Source organism: Nipponia nippon, unplaced genomic scaffold (assembly GCF_047370975.1).
Source record: "Nipponia nippon isolate SJK-2023a ecotype South Korea unplaced genomic scaffold, ASM4737097v1 scaffold_4, whole genome shotgun sequence".
Taxonomy (NCBI): Eukaryota; Metazoa; Chordata; class Aves; order Pelecaniformes; family Threskiornithidae; genus Nipponia; species Nipponia nippon.
Genome location: NW_028262358.1, coordinates 46176936 through 46193994, shown reverse-complemented (window position 1 = coordinate 46193994; position 17059 = coordinate 46176936).

Sequence of the window (17059 nt, the reverse complement as noted above, 5' to 3'; positions counted from 1 at the left end):
AGGAATGTTTCCACTGAAAACTGCTGGTGTTTTCGAAAAGCTGATCTAATTCCCCTCCAAGTAGACTTAGTGCTTTAGCTCTTAAAAGAGATATTGGACTCAACCAAGTATAAAAAAACAAGTTCTTTTCTATCCACTGCTGAGTAATTCAAGCATCTAATTTCTAAATTGATTTCTCTTAAATTACATATAGCTGAAGGACTCAGATGGCCAAAGAAAACCTGTTTAAGCTTAAAAACAAAAACTCAAATTGGGCTGAGACTGAGAAATCAGATTTTAAAACTCCCCAAAATTAGTTGATCAAAATTGTTATCGCCTGAGTTAAATAAGGAAAATATTTTTCTAACATATAATGGAGCTCCTTAGAGAGTTTTTTGACAGTCAAAATTTATGCATTTAGGAAAGAGACTATGTGGAAGTAAACTCTCCTAAAGAATTCTCAGGCCACATTTTCTCTTGGTGGAAGGTAATACAACTCTTTTGCACCAAGGAGTAACAATGAATGACACCTGTGATGCATTTGGCTCTGCAAATGAAGCTTTGGACCATCAAGGTAGTTTTCAGCCAGCAGGTTTCCTATGGAATAATGCTTATTCAGTCAAGCTGAAACTGTTTGCAGGAAAGTGTCAGTTCTGACATTTTTTTTACCATCAAAAATTTTCAAAAGTGATTAAAAAATGTTTCAGCATAACTAATTTTCTAATTTCAGCATATTTCCATTATGTTTAGAGGGTTTCCCTATGTTGAACCACAATCTGTGGTTTGAGTAAGATAATTGTCAAAATTGGGTGGAAATATTTCAAAGGTTTTGAAACAAAAAAAAATTAACACAAATTAAGTTTCTTGATTTACTAAAAAAACGCACAAATCCCAGGATTTCACCTCTTGGTCTATCGGAAAATTAAATTTTTTATTTGCTTTGCTTTTCCTAAGAAAAGTCTGGGTCAATCTATCTACATCTAGTATATAAATTAGACAGAAACAACAGTTTCAAAACACTGACTAATATATCCATTTCTACCTTTTTTTTCCAAAAGAGCCTGATTAAATTGTGAAAGAAACCAATGTCTTAAAGTTCAGTACCATAAGGAAATTACAGATGGTGAATCAAGCCCATGAGGAACTCTCTAACAGAAGGGAATGGGCCTGTAGCGTATAAAAACACAATAAAGGTCTAAAAATTCCAGTGTGAATTCTATAGGCTGTTTTCAACCCTGCAGCAAAAATCAGCATCATGGAAATTTCTGCAGTTGCAAGCTTTGAGTTCTACTATTAAATATTAGTATATGTGGTCATATTGTATGGTACCTCCAAAGGACCTCTCACTGACTAAACATAACCTATTAATAACAAGTTATTTTTTATGATGATGCACATCCTCACCTTGGCAATTAGAGGATCAGTTTGTGTCATTCAACCATCTTCTGTTCCAAGGTAGCATCGGGTCATTTCTACCTCCTCATGCACATTGGCACATTAACCCCCCCAAGAACTAGTTATCATAGTTTGGCTGTTATCTATCTATATGCATCTGTCTTCGGGAAGCAAAAAGTGGCCTGGAGTCTGTTCTTCCATCATTGTTCATTGGTTTAGCATCTCTCGGTCCTGAGAACACTAACTTTAGAATACAGACACATATATGACGAGCATATATGACAGTCACATATATGTTCCTGCTGTGGCCCACAAGGCGATATTCATTTCTCTTGGCTTAAAAACTAATTTTAGTCACAACTGAGCAACTCCGCTACCATCACAGAGGTAAGAAAGGCGTAAGCAAGACTGAATTCATCTCCATTTGCAATTGCCCTTCTCACCCTGGCACCTTATCCTGCTATATTTTGTGTTATATTTGTATATTTGTATTCTCGGCATCTTTAACAAACAGTGCCTGCATTCAGCTGTTTGCCTTGTTAGAAACAGAAAGACGGCAAATAGACCCAACGTGAGACCGTCCCTGTAGGTGAAAAGGACCTGTCTCTTCCTGAAGGACCTCAGCCCAGCCCCAGTACTCTTGATGCATAATATTGATCGGTGAGCTGCTACCTGGGTTTCAATACGATCAGATACGATCCTGCCACAGTGGCCTTGTGCTGAGGCTTGATTTGGTTTCCTGAGAGTACAGGTATTTCCCCACCTCCCTGGACTGTCTTCAGCAAGACGGATGATCAGTGCTTGCATACTGACAATGCAGTGACAAAATGGCCTCTCGACTCCCTCACTTTCCTTTCTATAATTTGTTACTGTCTTTGTCTGTTTAGCAATGCATTTTGTAGTGGATGCTGATTCATTCAAGCTTAATAACACAGCCAAGCTGCTTTCTGGCATTATTCCAGCATAATCACTATCATTCCTTCTGTTTCCAATATAGGTCAAGTTATGCCTGATTCAATAAAATATCATTTTTAAGTAAGCATCATTCATCTTAGGGTGCATTAGTCTGTTTCATTTTGGTAATTGGTCTCTATCATTTTTGTTTGCTTTTTCAGATTTTCCTTGCTCTTTAATTCTCTAATCACAGGATGGATTATTAAAAAGCTGAATCCCTGTTAAATAAGGTGACCATATAGAGAAATTTCTTCACAGTTCAATTTCCATTCTTTCGGACTTCAGCATTCATGCTGTCTAGGAGTTGAGCAAAGAAGTGAGGAGTTCTGATTTTCAATTATAGGCATAGAAAAGAAGAGGAAAGAAAGGGTCTAGTTGTAGTTAAATATAAAATTGAATAGAAGTGGAACTCATTTTAAAAATAACTGGACTAGCTGGGAAGGTTAGGGGAGTCCAGGGACTGGAAATCTGATATTTTGTTGTGTGGTGTATGATAACTTTTGGAATGTAGAAAACATCACCAGTGTTGAAGAGGGAGACAGCTAGCTGTAGGTGTATGGGATTATACTTCTTTTTATTATTAGATGTGTCTGAGCCCAGACTCCAAAATGACAGACATGCAAGTCAAAGAGATCAGTAATCAACAAATTAAACAGAAATACTAACAGCTTTTGTTATTATAAGTGGCTTCAGCCTAAAAGGGGCCTCTCTGCCACAGGCAGAGGCTCCTCAGCAGATGAAGGTCCTAAATATAAAGAAAAAAAAAATTCAGAGAAAGCAGTTTTTCCGAAAGTTCCCAACATCCACACAAAGGATGCATGATAACAATTGGCCAGAACTTCAGTTCCTTCTGGCAGGTAATACAAAGTTGTAAAAAGAGGTTGTATTTTGTATAAAAATGAAATTTAATTAAAATAATAAAAACTTAAACTCAGAATTTAGATGAATTTAAATGTTAAATACTTTATCCTGATTCTACTGAAACACTTCAACAATGTTGAAACATTATAAAATATAAATGTATTTAGTACATGTACTGATAAATATAACATTCTATGTAGTATAGTATTAAGATTTTAATATGACTCAAAATCAGGTGAATGAAAACAATGCAATCTGAATGAAATTATCAAGACAAGACAAAACCATGCTATTTATTACTGTTCCCTATTGAACATGTGAAAGAAATTGGCATATTTCTGTGAAATTTGTAGGGGGCAAACCACATTTTTAGGGGAAATGAGTATATAGATGTTCTTTCAACGAGCTGTGTTTCCAGCAGGCATTTTTAAATAACACTCTGCTCACTGTCTGATGACAGTTGGGAGTTTATACCATGCAAACAAATGAATACTGAAAGTAATCACAAGTAATTATTATATATTATTTATTCTTACGTGTATGCCTGGTGCTCTTGCAGCTCCACAAACCCGGCAGAAGGAGTGGTGCCTTCCCAGGAGAGCAGCTGGAAGATTTTGATCTACAACCACCTTCTTACTCCTTCCAATAAAATAAATGTAGAGCAGAGGTCTCCCTCCTTCTTATGTTCTGCAAAGAAACGATGGCACATCCTGCCTGTTTTAAGTCTTGAGTCTCAAACCAAATTACCATTAAGAGGCATGTGAAAGAAGAAGAAAAATGAACACATCATGTGCACTTTGCAGCTAAACATTTGCTCTCTTGAGAAGGCTGGAGGTGCTGCACCTGTGAGACCAAGGTGATCTGAGTGGCACCAAACCCACCACAAACACAGATGGAGAACGTAGATTAGGCACGGTCTTTTATATACGTATATGCATATATAGGACATCAATATTATGTTTGGTGAAGCAGACTGATAGTGGTTGGGAGAATATTTTCAGCAGGCCAGTCACTCCGTAATTATCTCTTGTACCTGCCTCTCATCCTGGGCACCATCTCTGGTTAGGCTCAATGAGGAGGGAGTCTGCGTGCATGGGGAGTTCAGAGCCGTGATCAGTGCTCCCCAGGACGCCGGTACCACCGCTCAGCCTGCTTTTCACTGTAATACTTGCCGGGAAGGGAGCTGTCCTTGCTGTGCCCAGCGGCGTGTTACAGGGCGCTGCAGGACCGTGGTCATGGCTGAGCCAGGGAGGCACTGCATAAAACTGGATGGTGTGGGTGAACATCACGTACCTGAGACTGGCTACATGGAGCACTGGATCCCGTGTGGTAGTGGCTGGGTCTGCAGCCCAGCTCTCAAACAGCTTGCTGAGTTGCTGCTCCTATTCCATGGTAGCCAAAATACGACTGCATGGCTGGCTGTAGCTTCACCTCAAGTGGCATGGCAAGGCAAGGTGAGAGTGCCCGTGACCAGACCAGCAAGCAGGGGAAAAGCAGAAATGAAGAGTGGGGCAGCGAAAAGAGTGCCCGATCCTGTGGCTGTACGCTGTGCTGCTGGCCTAATTGTGCCCACTGAGAGCAGGTACAGAGGCATTTTAGCCAAGTGCTAATTGCTGGCTTGCTGTCTCTCAGCATCTCTTCTTCAGATCAACAGAAGGGACAGGGCTCGTCTGGGGGAGCTGGGGGTCTGCAGGGTGCTGCTGCACCCCAAAGCCGTCTGCTCGGCTGAGGGAGGGGAGCGCAGTTTGGCAAGGCTGCTTTCCTGTGAGCAGTGAAACCCTACAGGCTTGTAGACCAAAGTGTACAGTAGAGGAGTGTATGCTGCCCTGGCTGGGAGGGAGCAAGCAGGGGCTGGCATATCATATCCCCTTCCCGCTGTCCCCTTCCTCCTCCCCTTACAAGCCAAGGCTGTTTACTGATGTCTTACATGAAAGGAGCAGGGTCCTTCTGCGAGCCCTAGCAATATCTAGGGCATTAGAAAGAGTTGTCAAGCACAATCGCTCTCCTGAGCCACCACTTCTTGCTCATGTGTCTCTGTATCTGAAAAATAACTCAGCCTGTCAGCACAGCTAGCCAGCCTGAGGAACCGAGCTCTGCCTCCCTTCCCACACTCCTCAGGCAGCTCCTGCCCGCCTGCTCTGCACTTCTACCAACAACCAAGGAGGAAGGGCATGGGGTGGCAGTGAGGGGGACAAGAAGGAGTGGGGACAGAGCAAGGAAGTCATGTAAAGAAACGTGGGTGGATGTTTCTGAGCATTAATGATCTGCCCCAGCTCCTGCAGGAGTCTCCTCGTGGTATTCTGCATTTATTTACAGGTATTTCTGACAGTTAGGAGGGGAAGCAAAGGGTGGATAGTGATATAAGTCAAGTGTAGGGCTTTAAACTCTCACAGTTCTTTACAAAGAGCAAGGAGAATATGCTTTTTCCTTAGGACAGAATGTGTAAAATCTCTCGGACTGAATACAGTGTAGTAAATGCAGGCTGTCTCAGCTCAGCCGCCAGAGTCTCTCCTTGCTCTAAGCAGTTCTTGCCATTTTTCAGGTAAGACTTAGCAGGTTAAGAAGAGGTTGTCTGTTTCTGAAGCGGATCACCTCTTCCTTTTTGGGTAGGGCAAGGAGACTAAGGGAGGACAAGTCCCGCATGACACAGCTGTCTCTGCACTTGATCCTGTCCCTCTGAGCATGCAGACACCTGGACAAAGAGTCTGTAGCTTTTCCTTCAAGTTGCAAACCTTGCCCTTTTGGCTTTGCTGTTGGGCAGCAGGCTGCCAGCATCACCAGCCTGGTGCAGAATATGGAGGATGCCTGGGAGCTTCCGGCACCATTCTCCAGGACTCGCACCAGATGAGAAACCTTAGGTATCATTTGTAATCCCAGGGACCTGTCACTTTAGCAATTATAATCCCGGGGTAGACTGCTTCTCTAACTCTGCCCTACATTGCCCAGATTATAATTCTCGCCATGCTTTGATGCTCTTTTGATCCTTTTGTTCAGCCAAATAAGCCTCATAAGACTCCTGGTTCAGAGGCTAGAAATGTTTGTGTTCATTCCTACACCATCACCTGGAATCACTGCTCAAAGTTTCTCCAGGCTTCATCCCATCCCCTAAAATCCAAAAAGACTGTCCACAGTATATTGATCATTGCAACAAAATGGATGAGAAAAATATTTGAAATTAATGAATTCTGTTAGACTGTCACAGATGATTCACCCTGGTTTAATTCCATTTACTTCAGTGGACTAACATTGGTGATCATTTGGCCCATACCTTTTGGGTCTGTGAAGTAAATAGTTATTAAATTCTGTACATGAAGTCAGAGCTGTCAGTGTGCCAAATAAAATTAACACAATACTTGTCTGATTTGACATTTTTTCCTGGTTTGGTCTAGAAGAGACTTTTGCCACACTGAAGAGTAATTCAAGATGATGTGATTTCTTACACTGATTAAGTCTTTGACATGACTTCTTGAGAGATCTACTCTTTTGGAGATAAGAACTGTTTTATGTAAGTGTGCTGTGATTTCCAAGTGCATCCATGTGGAAAAAAAAAAAAAGGCAAATTCCTCCCTATTAGGGACAGCAATTAGGGTTGTGAGTTCCTGAACCAGCAGCCACTAGCTGTTAGTTACCTTAGAGGATGACTGAAATCAGAATATGAGAAGAGGTTGCTGTGCAAGAGGTGATTTTAAAAGTAGTCAAGGCATGACTCAAATAACAAGCGAAGTGGAAACAGAGCTGTCTTGAGGAAAAGAAAGCATTGAACTTCAGACTTTCCGTAGCATTTTATTTTATGCACTCCAATTCATGGAGGCCCAAGAGACTTTGTAATTTCTCCAGGGTCTCTGCTCGTGTAGTGGAGCTTCTGTAAGTGGCAACAGCTTCTTGTTCTGGACACAGACAGAGTCTGACCCCAGGCACTGGAGGAGACGGAGGTAGATTTTCTCTGCTCTTTCACTGCCATTCATAATATTGTGCATGTGATTAGTGCTCCAGGGTATCAAAAAGTTTGTCCACGACATCAGTTGAACATGGAGGCTAGCCTGGTTTCCAGATCAGACTCATCCAGCATAGACATATATATATATATTGGCCTGAAGGTGCTGCCTCTGGCAGGGTGACAGGGTGCTCCGAATGGAAAGCAGAAATACCCAGGCTTGCTGGATGCTTTAGCCTGTACCCAACATCTCTTTTGGGTGGACTGGGTGGCTTCAGCACTGGCAGAGCTGAGCACACAGCAGCCCAGTCCACCCATCCTGAGCAGAGCTCTGCTGAAGCCTAGGAGAAGCTCCCAGCCACGGCCAGCCACATGGACTGCTACACTGGTGCAGTGCTAGCATTTCTCAACGCTTCGGGACAACAAAATGCGCTAAGTTGTCTTTGTTGTTCTCACCAGAAAGAGGGGAAATCGCCAGCAAGGCACAGTAGGTTTTCCTCTTCTAAGATTTTCTGTCTCTGGTGCCCAGGGGACACCACCAGAGGACTATAAGGGCCATTCATTATCTCTGTGCGAGACCTCTAGTGAAGTAGTGGGACAAGTCAGATAGATACTCTCCAAACCCTGGGGAAACCTGCTGTAATTCTGCATCATTTCTGGATAACAGCGTGGAGTTTGCTTTTGTTTGCAAGAAGCGGCCTCTTTCCATTCTGACCTGTTTATATAAAAAGACAGAATAAACTGGTTTCCAAAGATGCTATTACTACCTGGATTTCTTCAGTGCTGGCTCCGTCCCCCCATTTAAGTCTGCTTTTAAGATGCTTTTTAAGTCTGCTAATGAGTACATTCATCAGAATTCCCAAATATTTTTTTTGTAATTCACTGACTTGACCATGCTGGAAATTGCCATGTTACACTAAACAATTCTTTTAAAGCAAAGATAGCTGGGAAAAAAGACATTTATTTCCATAAGACTGTCCATTTTTCTTCAGCCTTTCCAGATTTTTTTTTTTCTTAGACTTCAAAGTAATGAAGAGTAACAAACTGAAGCCAAATCAATTAGTCAGTTAAAAATAATAAATGAAGAAAAATCAGATTTATATCTAAAGAGAGAGAAACTGTCTGGTCTCCATCCTGTTCCTAGTCTAGTAAGTAACATTTTTTACTAGAGTAATCAGGGGAAAAACAGGTTAATTTAGCCATCTAGACGTTCATGGGGTCAACAGAGAAGTATAAAAATCACTTTGACTGATGGTCATCTCCTTGCAAGGGACTGAAACGATTAACTATTCAGATAGTACAAAGCCAACATATGTGTGCCATGATCCCCTAGCTGCAATAAAGAGTAATAATGCTTGGAGCACATGAATTTTCACATGAAATATTCTATGACAGAACTGCTGGAAACCTCTTAAGGCAATAATGGCTGTAAATTCATTAACAGAGCCAATATATTACATTTAAAGAACCTTGCTGTCACTAAATGTGTGGAAAATTTTAATCAAAATAATTCTTTTCATTCATTCATTTAATCTTTTCACAATTTAAAAAATAACAGAAAGGGAACTTGGGACTAGTCTTCCGGTTTTGCATTTATCGTTGGTGGTGCTGTGTGCTTAGTAGAGGCAGCAGTGCAATAATCGAAATGAGGCTGTTTATCCTACCAGCTGCTCACATTCACCCCTTGCTTCCCTTGTCTTCCTAGGCTGCACCTGGGCCCCTCTGACAAGCAGTCCCTGGTGCAGTTGAGTGCTGAATAGCTACCTCATTTCTTCTCTCATCTTTCCATCTCCTCCTGTCTCCGCTGAAATGCTATCATTTTCACAATTGCAGCATCTTTGATAATTTTCTGTCCTCATCAGGAATTACACTAAATGATGTTATTCCTCACTGATAATGTCTACTTCGTCCAGATGTGACAAGCGAGGTTGTATGGTCCACAGCTTGGTCATCTCTTATTCCTCACACTGCAACTTGCTTCTCTGTAGCTTCCTCTCATCCAGCTACCTGTTCTTTCTGAAGATGGGCTGAGGCAAAAAAAGTCTGTATCATTTATCTTCATATGAATTTATGCATCCTTGTTTCCTTTTCCACACTTTTGTCTCTATTTTTACGTTAGATTAAAACACCTCAGTTCTGAAGTTCTGCATCTCATTATGTTCCAATCAGCAACTATTATTCATGAAAGAGAAACTGGATTTTTTTCTGGATAATTCCTGAAAACATCAGTTCAATATTCAGCATCCATGAAAAAGGAAAACAGGCAGCTAAAAACTAGTAAGAAAGGAGTAGAAAATACAATAGAAACCATCAATAGGTCATTGCCAAAGTCTGCAATGAGCTCACACCTTGAAAACTTCATGCAGTTTTGATTAATCAATCTTTAAAAGGATATAGTAAAACTAGAAAAGGTACAAAAGAATATAAAATCATATAAATTAAAATATAAATTATATATATATGTATATAAAATCATGAACACCACAGAGAAAATGAATGGGGGAATAATTATTGACTGTTTCTCACAATGCAAGAATGGAGGGACATCAAATGAAATGGTCGGGTGGCAGGTTAAAAATAAAGGAAGTACTTTACAAGCTGTTCTTAAATTGTGGAGTTCATTGCCACAGCATGCTGTGAAGGGTGTTGAGACAGCCGAAAGTACAAGTCTGCTCAAAAAGCAATTATAAAAATGATTGGAAATAAAGCCTACCAAGGCCATTAGACAGAGATGTAGTTACACCCGCCTCTGAAAGTTCCTAAGCAGATGAGAGCTCAAGGCTGGGGGCTAACAGTGGTAGCATGACGGCACTTTCTCATTAGGCTTTTCCCCTAAGCTTCTGCTACTGTCCCTTGACAGAGAGAGTATGTAGGCAAGAGAGACCTTTGCTCTCCCCCAGCATTATCATTCTTACTTTCTTTTCTTCCCTCTTGCTGGGACCCTTTGTCTTTTGGTCTTCCCCTCCAGCAGGTCACCTTTCCTACTGTAAACCTCCCATATCCTCCACCTCTTTTTTTTTTTTGGAAGATGTCATCCTTTCTTAACATTTGCAGATTGCTGAGGATGCCTTCAGGGATGAAGAAATGTCACTGTATTTTCTGGCTTCATAATATCATGCCCACATCTCACAGACTTTCTTGTGGTAGCAGAGATCAATAGGAAAACAGAAACAGGAGAAAGAAAGAAAGAAGAGATGGATGGGTGCACTCTGCCTTCAGCACTGATCAAGGGAATGAGTTTTGCTTCTGAGTTAATGCAGAAGAAGTTCAGGCAGTGCTGGAGACATCTGAAATCCTCCCCAGCAGAGCCTTCATGGAAAGGAGGCCCCATGCTCATGCCAGAGAGGAATGCTTCCGATGGAGGGCCCACAAACATGGCCCATCTCCTGTCTTGTGACAGAACGTTCATGTGGCACCTGGGCACGGCATCTGGCCCTCTCCGTCAAGCAACCTGACACATACCCATCATCCAGTGACAGCACCAATCTCTTAATTAACGTGACGGACATACATCCAGTCACTCAGAGCTGGCTGTCACTGCTGGAACAACTTGTCCAGCCAGGAGCTGGCTCTCCGCTGTGTCTGAAGAGCCTTTCTGAAAGAACGTGGCAGAGCCTTTGTGAAGGAAAAAGCGGAGAGATAAGGTGGATCTTGTCAGTGGCTCATGGAATCCAGGCTGTGAGCCCGCTGAGCCTGCGTTTCTGTGCTGCTGCCCATGCCGGGAACGAGGCGGAGGAGGGGAAAAACTGCAAACACAAGCGCTGACAAATAAGGAGCTTCCTCAACATGATCGGCATACATCTTATGCCCAGATAAGGCTAATAGGGCTGAATAGTATTGAATCGGACAGTTACAGCCCCAGATTATCTGGCCTCACCTATTGATTGATCTCACTTAGTAGCTGCTGCAAACAGATATTGTCATCAACAAGCAACCATTCAATGACATGGCAAATGATAAATATAGGATGTTTATGTGATGAAGGAGTAGCCAGACTTTCTTTAAAACATGAGTACATTTTCCACAGTTATATAAATTCAGATATATGCCCTTATTCCTGAAGAAGTGCAGGTATATGGTCAGCTATTTTATCAGTAGCCTTTACTTATTATTTTCTCTCAGTGGAATCAATGTCTCTTTACTTAAACCACCAGACAAAAGGTACCCAGTACTGAACAGTTCTGTTTAACAAGCTTTGCAAGGTAAATCTTGCAGAATATATATTTGGAAAGACATTTCCAAGACAGCTAAATGCTCAGGTTTTTCTTTTAGCTTTCAGTCTGCTTTTGTGTATTTCAAGATCAAGGAGATTTATGGGATTTGAGGCTCACTGAACTAGCAGAAAGGGGACATCATTGCAGCCAACAGCTGATGATTTGACCTCTGCTCATCTTTGTAGAGTGTCTGCTTGGAAAAGGGAGTTGAAATGAAACAAAGCCCACGTGAAAGTATAAATCCAGCCACATTCATCATACAGTACATATAAGGCTGTGAAATGACTGAACATTCAAAAATAACCCTAGTAAGTGTCCTTGCAAAATAATTGTATCAAATTATTAATCTATGCTAAATAAATTGGTTTGACTTGTACTGCAGCTGCCTGTAGCTAATGTCTATTTTGCTAAGTTCGAGGCTCCAGAGAAATGCAATTTACGTACCAATCTTTAAGTACTGCTAAGACTAATTGTCTTTGGGAGGGGGGTATAATTCTGGCAGTATGTTCCTGAGGTACCACCTTGCTACTAGGTGTTGATGCTGTTGAAGAAGTTCAGGATGCAAAAGCAGTTGAGAAGTTTTCCTGGAGAAGACAGAGGTCAGAGAAGACACCTAGTAGCAGTAACTGAGGATGGGAAAAAATAATGAACTAGATTTTGCCTTCTCTCTGGAAGGCAATGGCATAGGTTATGTAGGAAAACATAGAAAAACAGCCCCAGGAAGGGCAGGTGCACATTTACCCAGGAATGGAGAAAGGAGAGAAGCTACAGGGACTATAGCCACATCACTAGGTTATGACATTTCTTGGTGGCCCGGTGGCCATTCAGTCCATACCTGTGAGAAGGGTAAGCTGTTACAAAGTACAGCTTGTGAAGGAAGGCTGTGTCTACAGAGCAGCATGATTTCCCCTCTTTAATGGGTAATGAATCATAGTCAGAAGAGAATATTCTCTGTAATTGTAGCAATCCACTAATAGGGGTGACCAGTGTGAAAACCAAGCCATGCAACCTTTTTTTAAGAGTAATAACTATAAATCCAAAAAACCCACAAGAGATTTTTATGTCAGTTAAGTCAGTTAAATGCAACATACTGATTCCTCATTGCTCCCCAAATAGATACCAGGCAGTGATATTAATTTGTATTTTCTTATTTATATTTTGAGCATGGAGGGGAAGAGAATTTGGAAAAAAAAAGAGTGACCCACTGTGGGAAAAGACTCGTAAAATAAAAAAATTGGACAGGGGAACCTTACAAGGAGGATGAAATCCACAAAGCTACACTCATTTAAATCGGTGACAAAAACTCCTACTGCTCCTGATGAGATGGGTGGACCAAATGAGATCAGGGAGACGGATTTAGGGCTGTGTGTAAGGGAAATGCAAGGAACGGGTGTGTCCTCAGCCTACAGACTGCGAAGGAAGCTCTCATCTGTGACGGCAGGCTTCTCAGAGGAACAAGCAATGGTTGTGTACAGTGGGGAAGATGCAGATGTTGTGTAAATCAGGAGAGTAACACCATATTTCCATATGTTATTTGTGTCATCTCTTCCAGGGACTAATCTTACACATAAAGAGCTTTGAAAAGGCAGGTGACCCAAGTGAGGAAAAGTAAGTGGGCATGGCAGTGAACGAAGAAATGGTCTGACAGCAAGCAGCTAGAATATTTTGTATAATATCTATTTTAAGCTTCAATAACTAAACTGGCATTCAGAAGCGTTTCTCTTCTTTCTTTTTATTAGACTCCCTGTATTACAGAGCAACTTTGAAGGACTAATAGTTAAGTATCTGACAAATATCAATGTCACTCCAGAATTTAGTGAAGACCCAGTGCCTTTATCCACTGTGGTTTCTTATTTACTTCATGAAATTAAGCAGACTAGGACATGACATATGAAGCACTGTCAGATTTACAGCAGTAGCTGAATTTCCATGCATGTTCTCCTGCTTTCAGCATACATAGCTTTGCCAAAAAAACAACCTCTGCAAAGCAGTGCTTACCTAGCAGGATTTTTTTTTTTTTTTTAAGAATATGAAAAAAGATGTATTATTTTCTTTGTCCCTTTTCCAAGGAAGCAGACAACAGAGACGGCTGATACCCTGATGTCAGAGAAGGTACCTCTTCAAATCCAGGCCAACCTGCTGGTGCCTGATCTTTGTAGAGTTCTGGTAGCTGGTTGATGCTCTGACCGAAACACAGTGGTGATACTCCAGACAAACCACAACATGAGTGTCTGACCAGTGACAGAATGAGTACAAAGACTGAAGTGATCCCTACAAGCAGTCTCTGCCAATTTAAGAAAGGAGGTTGTAGCGAGGTGGGGGTCGGTCTCTTCTCCCAAGTAACAAGCAATAGGATGAGAGGAAACAGCCTCAAGCTGCGCCAGGGCAGGTTTAGGTTGGATATTAGGAAAAATTTCTTCCCTGAAAGGGCAGTCAGGCATTGGAACAGGCTGCCCAGGAAAGTGGTTGAGTCTCCATCCGTGGAGGTATTTAAAAGACGGGTAGACGTGGTGCTTAGGGACATGGTTTACTGGTGGACCTGATAGCACTAGGTTAACAGTTGGACTTGATGATCTTAAAGGTCTTTTCCAGTGTAAACGATTCAATGATTCTATGATTCTGTAAGAAGAGTAATCCCCAAGCAAAGCCACTAGGAAATGTTCCAAGGTCTGAGGACCAGACTTCTCTGCCATGAAGTCCCAGTGAGCAGCGAGTAGCTCCATACCATGCTACAACGCACTGCAATAAACTGAGGTACAACAAGAAACTGTGGCTTTATAACTCACGTGTTGGATTTAATCCGTAGGTTGGTACTGTCAGGAAGAAAACAGTGCAATAGCTGGGGTGTTGCCGGCAGCTCTCTGCAATGGTGATTCATTCAGCAATCCACCATGTAGCAATGATACGGCATACATGGAAGAGCAACGTTCTGGCTTGTGAGTTAGTTGCAGCTGGTCACCAGCATTGCTTTAATGCCTTTCAGACCACATCATCTCCCTGCAGAAAGGGATTGGAGCAAGATTCCATCACATAAGAATGTTTTCACATGCTTTCTTAAGATCGGGGGAACAGGCCTTTTAAAGAAAATTTTAAGCTTCCCTTGAGATGTAATCAACCCAACACACAACAAGGTCACCAAACTGTGAAAAAACAAGGGAGTTTGTTAGGGCATGCCCATCTGAATGAAAGTAACAAGCATTAACCAAATTATCTAAGCTACACAAAGGAAAAAAAAAAAAAACCAAAGGAAGAACATAAATCTGACATAAAAGCTGATTTGTATTATTTTTTCATTTTTGTAAAATTATTTTCAGCATCACATAGAGGGAACTTGTAAAAAATACCTTTCAGTTAAGTTTTCTCCATCTCGCAGTACCAAGAAGTCTGATTTTTATCTTGACAATGCTCTTTGGAAATGTGCCTCTTTCAAATCCTGACTGCATATTTGGAGAAAAACTGGCATGCCAATAAACCATTTCTGACAGAGGATCACAAACATTTTTTCCAGATGTCTTTTAAATATCCTATTTCTAACAACATTACAAGCTATTTAGAGACTACAGCTTCTGGAATGGGTAGCTTCCAGTGGTGCATCTCAGAACAGAAATTCAGTCTGTGCCAAGCCAGCAGTCTTTGACGTGCCCTGAAAGGACCATTTGATGGGCCAAATCCTGAGAGCTGGGAAGCGTTTGTACATTTCATTCACTGCTGCAGATGTTCAATTACCCTCAAGAGCAAAGCCCAGCTATTTTGTGATGGTTGAACTTTCAGCCTTCGCTTGGAAAAAGAAATTATCTCCCATGGGGTAACAGATGTCAAACAGAAGGTATTTTTGAGATTAACAATTATTTTTGTTAATGAAAATAGTCTCTCTCTCTTTTTCTTCTTCTCTGTCCCCTCACACATTTTCAGTATTGCTCCCTTTTATGATCAGATTTTGACTTCTGAAAGACTTCTTTTGCGGGAGCTAATTGGGAACTGGTCTCTCTTGTGGCTATATTGATTGAACAGAGTGGGTAAACTCTCTGAATTTAATGGTGACTAACAGCCATCTGCTATACTCTATGACTAACATTATTCCATTTTTGTGGGAAGATGTGATTCCATTTCAGATCCTTAAGCAATTCAAATCACCCTATCCAGAAGATATTTTGCCTTTTCAGCTTCTTTTTTTTTCTCTGGACAGAAGTGGAATCCCCTAAAAAATGTGATCGAGGGGGCTGCTTTTGACCAAAACATAAATGAATCTGTTTGGCGTCTGATAAAATGCAACAGAGTGTCAGTCTAAACTTACTTTGCTAACCTGCACTGCTTTGTGAGGACTACCCATTTCAATAGGATTATAATTGTCCGTTAAGTTACTAGCACAAAAAAAAGAGGTGATCTCTTATGAGAAGGTTTAGCATAGATTGTTGATGGATTGGAGCCTATTTAGGTAACACTAATCAATGCCTCCTGGCAACTGCCAGATGGGGTGCTGTATTTCCTGATGGCTTCAAAGGGCATTTTAGAAAAAGATGCTCAAAAACCAGAAAGCATTTCAGCAGAGAAAAGGCAAGTGGTGGTAGATGGCAAGGACAAACAACTTGAGGAAGTGGTTTTGGGCACTGTGGCTCTTCTGCCCACTTACAGATTATGTTTTCTGCCTCCAAGAAGAGGTATTCATAATGTTAGTGTATCTTTGGGGCCACTTCTCAATAGCATCTTATTTTATGATATTATTATTCTAAAGTTTAATGGTTTATTAATAATATTGATAAGGTAATTATTAACTAATCATTAATTATCAAATATTTATTATCAATGCTTAATGTTTGTAATATTTAATGATATTATCACTCTACTTCTGTGTTGGAAAGGTAAATTTACAAGCTGGTAGACAAAAAGAACAAGCAAATTCTGCAGCTGGAGAACCCTCCAGTTTGAGCTGCCAGAGGAAGAACAGACGCTGGTGTAGCCTGTAGAGCAAATAGCCAGAATATGGCTGTAGCCATGCACTCAGGCAGGCAGGCAGGCAGGCAGGCACCTGACTTGGCAGCTGAAGCATCCTTCCAGGAAGGTATGAAGAAGGTGAACTTGGAAATCTGCAGAGCAATGGTGACAAAGCGAGGACAGCCATGGCAAAGCAAATGCTATGCAAGACGGCAAACTAGAAGGCAACCTGGATGGAATCCTGTTCTCTAGTCACCTCCTTCATATGTTGCCATGGGATGGCTTTCTCTGAAAAAGCTTTTACACTTTTACTGGCTAATGAAGAAATAGGATAAGACCTGAAATTATCATTTGCAGCAAACAGGGTTGCAGATGGTAGAAATACAGGTATGTTTGAATGTGTTATTTGCATAGTAAGGAGTGAACATGTTATCACAGACCTGACTGTGAAGTGAAGGTCCTGAGGAGCAAAGTTCCTCGGGGCATCATGCCCTGCAAACTTAATGATCTTGTAGTGTGTTTTAATAGAATTAACTAGCTAAACAAAGAGCCTCCAGATGCTACCCCACTCCCAATCCCAGGGACTTTCTAGGTTCCACTCCCATGTTGATCAAAAGCTGAACATGATTTACACTGTGGGGGACACAAGCTGTTGTAGAGCATTGGCTTAATGACTGTAGGCTCTACCAGTGCTCCCATGAGGCTCTGCCTTACTGGATCAGGTCTTACTCTGAAGTGTGTGCATGGGGTCAGCGCTTCAAAAAGTGCATTTCAAAATGGCGTGGTTTTC